Here is a 7,446-nt window from a genome sequence, read left to right as displayed (position 1 = left end):
TTTGGGGAGCCATGTCATCTGCTGGTGTAGGTCCACTGTGTTTTATCAAGAAACACACAGCGCAGCCGTCTACCAGGGAATTTTAGAGCACTTCATGCTTCCCTCTGCCGACAAGTTTTTTGGAGATGGAAATTTCATCCCCAAATTGGCCCATGTCCACACTGCCAAAAGTACAAATACCTGGTTTAAAAACAACAGTATCACTGGGCTTGATTGGCCAGCAAACTCACCTGACTTTAACCCCTATGGGGTATTGTCAAGAGGAAGATGAGACAACTGACCCAACAATGCAGACGATCTGAAGGCTGCTATTGAAGAAACCTAAGCTTCCATAACCCCTCAGCACTCAGCAGTGCCACAGGCTGATCTCCTCCATGCCACGCCGCATTGATGCAGTAATTGATGCCAAAAGAGCCCTGACCAAGTATTGAGTGCATTTACTGAACATACATTTCAGTAGCCCAACATTTTGGATTTTAAAATCATTTTTCAAGCTGGTGTTATAAAGTATTCTAATTTACTGAGATAATGACTTTTGGGATTTCATTGGCTGTAAGCCATAATCATCAACATTAACAGAAATAAACACTTGAAATAGATCACTCTCAGAGGGATCACTTTGCTGCTTACTTTGTTTCTGATATTGGACGTGTGGCATGGCAAGACAAAATGGTTTAATCCACTTACAAATGTACCTGTATTGTTTGCTATTTTTAATAATAATCACACCTACTGTAGCACAGATTATACAATACACACATGTGCGTTTTGAAATAATGAGATAAACACAGTGATTGTGAAAACAAAACATTTTTTTTATTAACAAATTTATTTAACAAAAATCATTTAGAATACAATAAATAAAAAGAGAGGGTTTAGTATCGGCGGGAGTTGGAAGGTGTGACATTGTGGACCAGGGGTGTCGGGCTGGGATAATTAGGTAGGAGTGGGTGAGGGAGTGGTTACAGGGGTAGTGGCAACAAACTGGAGGATTGGCTCATTGGGGAAAGAAGACACATTAGGCGTGGAACACAAATTGGAAGGGAGAGACCCAAGGAATAGTGTAGACAGTAACAGACACATTGGGAGGGGAGGGTGTAGGTGGAGGGTAATTTTTTTAGGGAAATATTCCTTTTCCATGGGTTTTGTTTGGGGTGCTGAGTGGAACTCTTTTTTTTATGCTCCCTTGGCATTTCTTGCTTTCTGTAGGTGCTTCAAGCTGGAGGGATGCTGCACTCAGCTGCGTGGTGGTTGCTGCCAGCTGGAGGGGTGCTGCACTCGGCTGCATGGTGGGTGCTACCAGCTGGAGGGGTGCTGCACTCTGCTGCGTGGTTGGTGCTGCCAGCTGGAGTGGTTCTGCACTCGGCTGCGTGGTGGGTGTTGCCAGCTGGAGGGGTGCTGCACTCGGCTGCGTGGTGGTTGCTACAATCTGGAGAGGTGCTGCACTCGGCTGCGTGGTCTATCTGGGAACTATAGGAGAATAGTTCACTTGCCATTGGTGTTGCGCTGGCCCTTGTTGCCATGTAGGAAACGAAATGTGTGGCTGCTGGTGACATCTTGACTTCAGTTGGGACTGCTGCATGGCCTCACTGTAAGCAGGCAGCCTGATGGGCCCTCATTACATACAGCTGGAGGTCAGGCAACAGGTTTTCCGACATGCCCCGCTCTATTATGGAAAGAAAATGATTTTACGGTCTCTGAAGGTCGGTTTCCAGGTGGTCAAGGTGTCTGTGGACTTCCTGGAAAAGTGTGTTCACATGAGTGAACTCTCTTTCCACAACCGTCCTCATCCCATCCTGGAAGATCGAGCTTAAATGAATAAACTCGGGAATGATTGATCTCTCCCAGGCCCTCTGCCGCTGGCAAGCAGACCCAACAAAACCAGTGGCAGAGGGATGGGAGAGGGGAAAACCTGATGGACGGCTGCCTGTTCCCCAGCCTGTGATGCCTGCCTGGTTGCTCCATCCCTGGTGGATGATTGGGACTGTTCGGTGGCTGGATGATGAGGGGCAGCTCCAACTAAGGACAATCCAGGGTGTGTGGAAAATAAATTACAAACATTACTAAAAAAAATAACATAGTTTAAATAATAGTAACACAACACAAAAGATACTCGCGTTCGCTGAGCAACTGCAGGCCTCAGGAAAGCCAGCATGCGATGGTATTTGTATTTTGATATCTTTGGAGCAGCACCACTTTGAACACGAATCTCCTCTCATATCCTTGTTGAAGCGATCCTTCATCGAATGCCAACAGACTTTGACTCTTCACTGTGAAGGGGGAAGAAAAAAAAATTGTAAAAAAAGGCACCTACATTTACAGGAAAACAGAGGCGTCAGGCCACATTGCAATACTTACGAAAATCCTTTCTGTCTTGCTGGGTGGAATGGTCCAAATCATCCAGCAGCAATCTGGCAACTTGTTCCCAGAGTTGCCAAATCAACCTGAGTCGGAATAGTTACGATCACGGGTGTCCCACAATGCTGCTCGCTCTTGCACAAGAGGAATGAGCTTGTCATTGTCAATCTCTGGTTTGCCTTCCTCGCGATCAAATAAAAAGAAAAAAATTACAAGTCATATAGTTTTAAAGATCCATAGCTGAAACAAAATTTAATTACAACTCTGATAATGAAAAGACTACTTACACACCGTCTTTCCTCTTCAGGAACTTGAGCCCGACGACCCTGAGAAGATTCATTTTTCACTCGACTACTAATGCTCTTCCGCACTGCAAGGTTCCTGTAAAGAAAATTCAAGATTACCCCATGTGTTGTATTGACAGTCAATACATACCAATCAGTATAGCAAATGTGATTACATAATCACTGTCATGTCCACTCTGGGAAGAATTGTGGTCTTCACTGGAGGACATGCTGGAATAGCAAGCAGCAGTCAAGTGAAACACTAGATGAAACATAAGCGAACAGAACAGATAAGAAAAATTGAACTGTTGAGCCAACAACAATGTAGCTAAAGAAAAAATAAATAAATTAAAAACACAATGTACGCCAAGACTTACATTACAGGCAGTAGTCCAACAGCACAGCAGTCAGGCAGCACAGAAATGGGGCAATAGCACAGCACCGGGACAGCAGCACTAGACACTAGAAATCTTGGGACAGGATCCACCGCAGGAGCACCGACCGCACAGTCTAAAAGGAACACAAAGCAAAACATAAGAATGGGCAGAGTGTGAGACTGGGCAGAGAAACAACACAGACACTCATACTTACATTAGAAAGAAGCTGAGAGGGCCTGCACCACACCACCAGACACTAGAAATGTTGGAACAGGAGAATTCCGGGACAGGTTCCACCACAGGAGCACCGACCGCACAGTGTACAAGGAACACAAAGCAAAACTTAAGAATGGGCAGTGTGTGAGACTGGTCAAAGCAACACAGATACTCATACTTACATTAGATTGAAGCTGAGAGGGCCTGAAACACACCACCTGACTATCTTGGAACAGAGACAACCACAAAAAGCAAACAGTGCAACAAAGTTCAAAAGATAATATGAAAAAGTGCTTTATTAGGGACACAGCAGGTGAACAGCATAAAAAGGCTAAAAAGTGACATGCAATTACTGTAGAAAAAAACAGTGGAGAAGTGGGGAATAGCTCCAGAACATAATATGTTGGGGTAGAGGTGGGGTGGTGTGGAGCCTCCAATCTTGGTATGTAACCCTCTTTTACAATATACATTGTGGCCACCTTTGAAAGATTGGTGTTAATATGTGCATAGGTCCTGTGAGGCCACTGCCTGTATGGGGTTTATTCGTTTATTAAGCATATATGGTGGTGTATTATCTATGCTATGTTTACTGGCAATCTGATTACTAGCTATACTGTTATTCATTATCTAGTGTTGGTTCATTTGACCACAATTTATATATCTGTTTGCCAGTCATCATTTATGTATAAGTTCCCTATATATTGCCATATTATATATGAGCCCTAATACAGGTGTTTTGGGTTATTTCCGCACGCAATTTATATAATCTATTGGCCTTATATACAGGCTTTTACATAATGCATGATATTATGTTCTGGAGCTATTCCCCACTTCTCCACTGTTTTTCTCTACAGTAATTGTATGTCACTTTTTAGTTTTTTTATGCTGTTCACCTGCTGTGTCCCTAATAAAGAACTTTTTCATATTATCTTTTGGACTTTGTTGCACTGTTTGCTTTTTGTGGTTGTCTCAGTTGAGTTTGCAGTGTGTCCCACACTGTCCTTGTCATAGCTGAATATAATGTATTATTTTATATGATATAACTATGATCGTGTTTGGATTTCTCAGCTTTCTGTGTTTTCAATCTGTGCAACAATTATCTTGGAACACGAGAATTCCGGGACAGGATCCACAACAGGAACACTGCACAGTCTACAAGGAGCAGAAAGAAAAATATAAATATAGAGTACAGACTTCAGTGACAGGCAGACAGACATTTTCAAAGCTTCTATACTTACATCCAGGGTTTTGAGAGTTCTGGACTTCCTGTGCCCTCACCCCCTTTTATACACCTGGGATTTGGGAGGTGATGAATCATCATTTCCTGGACATGCTGGTCTGAAGTACGCATGAGGATCGAAAGAATCCATGTGCATATCCATGCGCACCAATGCGTTCCCATAGACAGTAATGCGTTGTTTTGACGCACTCATCCGCATGCACATGCGTGTGCATATTTGACGGATCAAAAAAATGCAACATGTTGCGTTTGGAGGGCGCAGCAAAACGACGCATGCGGACTCATCGGCACCCAAACTGATGCAAGCGCATGTCCCTGCATATACAATGTTAAACATAGGTAAGCAAGATGCATGCGGATCTGTACGCAGGCATACGCCGCGCACACATACGCTAATGTGAACCCGGCCTTAGCTGTTTTTTCATCTTCCCACTTTTCCATTATCATGGCTATAATGTTTAACTGGACAGACTCTGCTTCTTTGGGTTCTCTTGGGCCCCCCAAACTTTTCATCCTGTATTGAGTGAGTCACTTGCACTTCCTCAGTTTACATTGTACTCCGTACTGCTTGTGAGAGCTCATCTGTATCATCGGATGAAAAATATTTTTTCCTCTCCTCTGGGAGAATCTGAGGCATTACCCCTCCACCCTCCAGATACTGGTCAAAATAATAAGAACCTCCATCTTTATCTGATGATGCTTCCATTTCCCACCTGGCACTCTTATGAGAGGACATGACTTGTACAGTCTGAGGGTGAACTGGACTGGAAACTGTGCTTTGCACTTCTTCCCTAATTATAGACCTCATGTCTACCATGAATGAGGTCTGCTCCTTCTTTAGTATCTCTGTGATACATTTGGCACACAGCTGATTCTTGTGTGTCTCAGGTAACTTAGCATTACATGTAACACAGCTTCCGTTTTTTTCCTCTATCCAAAAATTAAACAGTATAGGAGAGAGTAGGGCTAAAAACTTCATGAATTCACTTAAGGAAACATTGGGGCCAATGACAATCATTAAGACTTACAAGACACAGGGCTTGGGCGGTGTCTCTGAACAGGTAAGATTAGACTCCATGATCAGACTGTACCAATATCCCATAGTGAGAGGTGCTTTTATAGTGTCTTACCTGGCCTTCCATTAGGAGTATGCTCCGACAGCACCGTCTATAATCCCTTGCGCTCCACCATGGAATACATGTCGCACCTGCAGATCATCCTGTGCGTGCCATTTGTAATAGATAACAAATAGATAAAATCAACATGGAACAAGACATGTGGCTGGTATCCTTAGACATTGAAGCTCTGTACACATGTATCAAACGTGAGGATGGCCTTCAGGTGGTAAAATACTTTCTCTCTATGGGTACCCACAACAGAGAATTGATTGGTTTCCTTATGGATACTTAGTACATACTTCAAACACACAACTTCTTCACATTTAAGGGTCCCTTCCTGTAGCTCAAGGGGACAACCATGGGAGCGGTCGTCACTCCCTCCTATGCTAATCTGTTCCTGGGGCTGTGGAAGAGGGGCATCATTTTATTCAATCTGTTAAAGAATATTGAGAAAGTCCATATGTGGTTACGTTTTATTGATGACATATTTCTCATTTGGCAGGAGTCAGAGAAGGAACTCCTAACATTCATACAGGATCTAAATGAAAATCCCCTGAATATCAGACTAACCAGTAGCTATAATCAATTTAATATGGATTTCCTTGATCTGTACATCTATAAAGATGTCAATAACTTGCAAACAAAGGTATTTAGAAAGGAAACTGCGGTTGATTCACTAATATTTGCAAAATCTTCACATCCAAGACCCCTGATTAATAACATCCCCACAGGTCAGTTCCTCAGGCTCCGGAGGAACTGTTCAGACAAAAAGACTTTCCTGGAACAATCCAGAGAATTATCTAACAGATTTAGAGAGAGGGGATATATTAGAAAAATCATCCGCAAAGCCTTCAGAAGGGCAAGAGATACCCCCAGATTTAGAGTTACTAAAACCAAAAGTTAAGAAGGAAGATACCCAACAGGTCAGATTGATCTCGCAGTGTAACACCAATTGGAAAATGATGAGAGATGCATTAGAAAAGTGCTGGCCTCTTCTCTCCTGAGATCCTGCCCTCCAAGCATACATTATGCAGAAATCATTGATCACCTATAGAAGATCTAGGAATCTCAAGGATATCCTGGTAAGAGGCCATTATGAGAATGACAAAACACCTAACTACTTTGGCACAAAGGGCCCTAAATGAGAATTTTTTCCTTTTCATATATGTATAGCTTGTCCAAATACGGAGAGGAGATTAACATTTAGCTCAAGTGATGGAAGTGTCAATTACGACATTATCTACCACATAACATGAGACAGAGTTTGTTATCTACTTTGCCACTTGTCCTTGCAAGCTGATATATATAGGACTCACGTCAAGGAAACTTGGAGTCAGAGCAAGTGAATATGTCTTGGACATCAACAATTCTAAAAAGACCTGACTCAATTAAAACCCCCTGCCGAGACATTTCAAGATAAAGCATAGCTGTGATTCCAGCTTACTCCGTGTCTCTGGCATCGATAGGGTCCTGGTTACCAACAGGGGTGGCGACTGGAAAAAGATCTGGTCACAATCAGAAACTAAATGGATCTGACAACTAAATACCTCACCTCCAAATGGTCTAAATGAAGTTCTCAACTTCTCACCTTCTTATAAGGTGTTTGGTAGAATTCGTTCTCTACACTTTTTTCAAGTAAAACAGTTTTATCTGATTTTAATGTGTCTTATTTGTTTTGTTTTTTTTCCTTTTTTTAAAGGTTTCCTCATAATACAGTGGTCACAAGATAACCTGTCTGCACTTTACTCTCCTGTGGTGAAGATCCTCTAGACACCGGATAGTCAGGAACATTGGATCCCATCTGTGTCTACCCACTATTCTAACAATGGACGGTCGCTCCGTAATCATTTACT

The sequence above is a fragment of the Dendrobates tinctorius genome, unplaced genomic scaffold, assembly GCF_039654945.1.
Source record: "Dendrobates tinctorius isolate UK_male_01 unplaced genomic scaffold, ASM3965494v1 ptg000063l, whole genome shotgun sequence".
NCBI lineage: Eukaryota > Metazoa > Chordata > Amphibia > Anura > Dendrobatidae > Dendrobates > Dendrobates tinctorius.
This window is presented reverse-complemented; position numbering follows the sequence as displayed.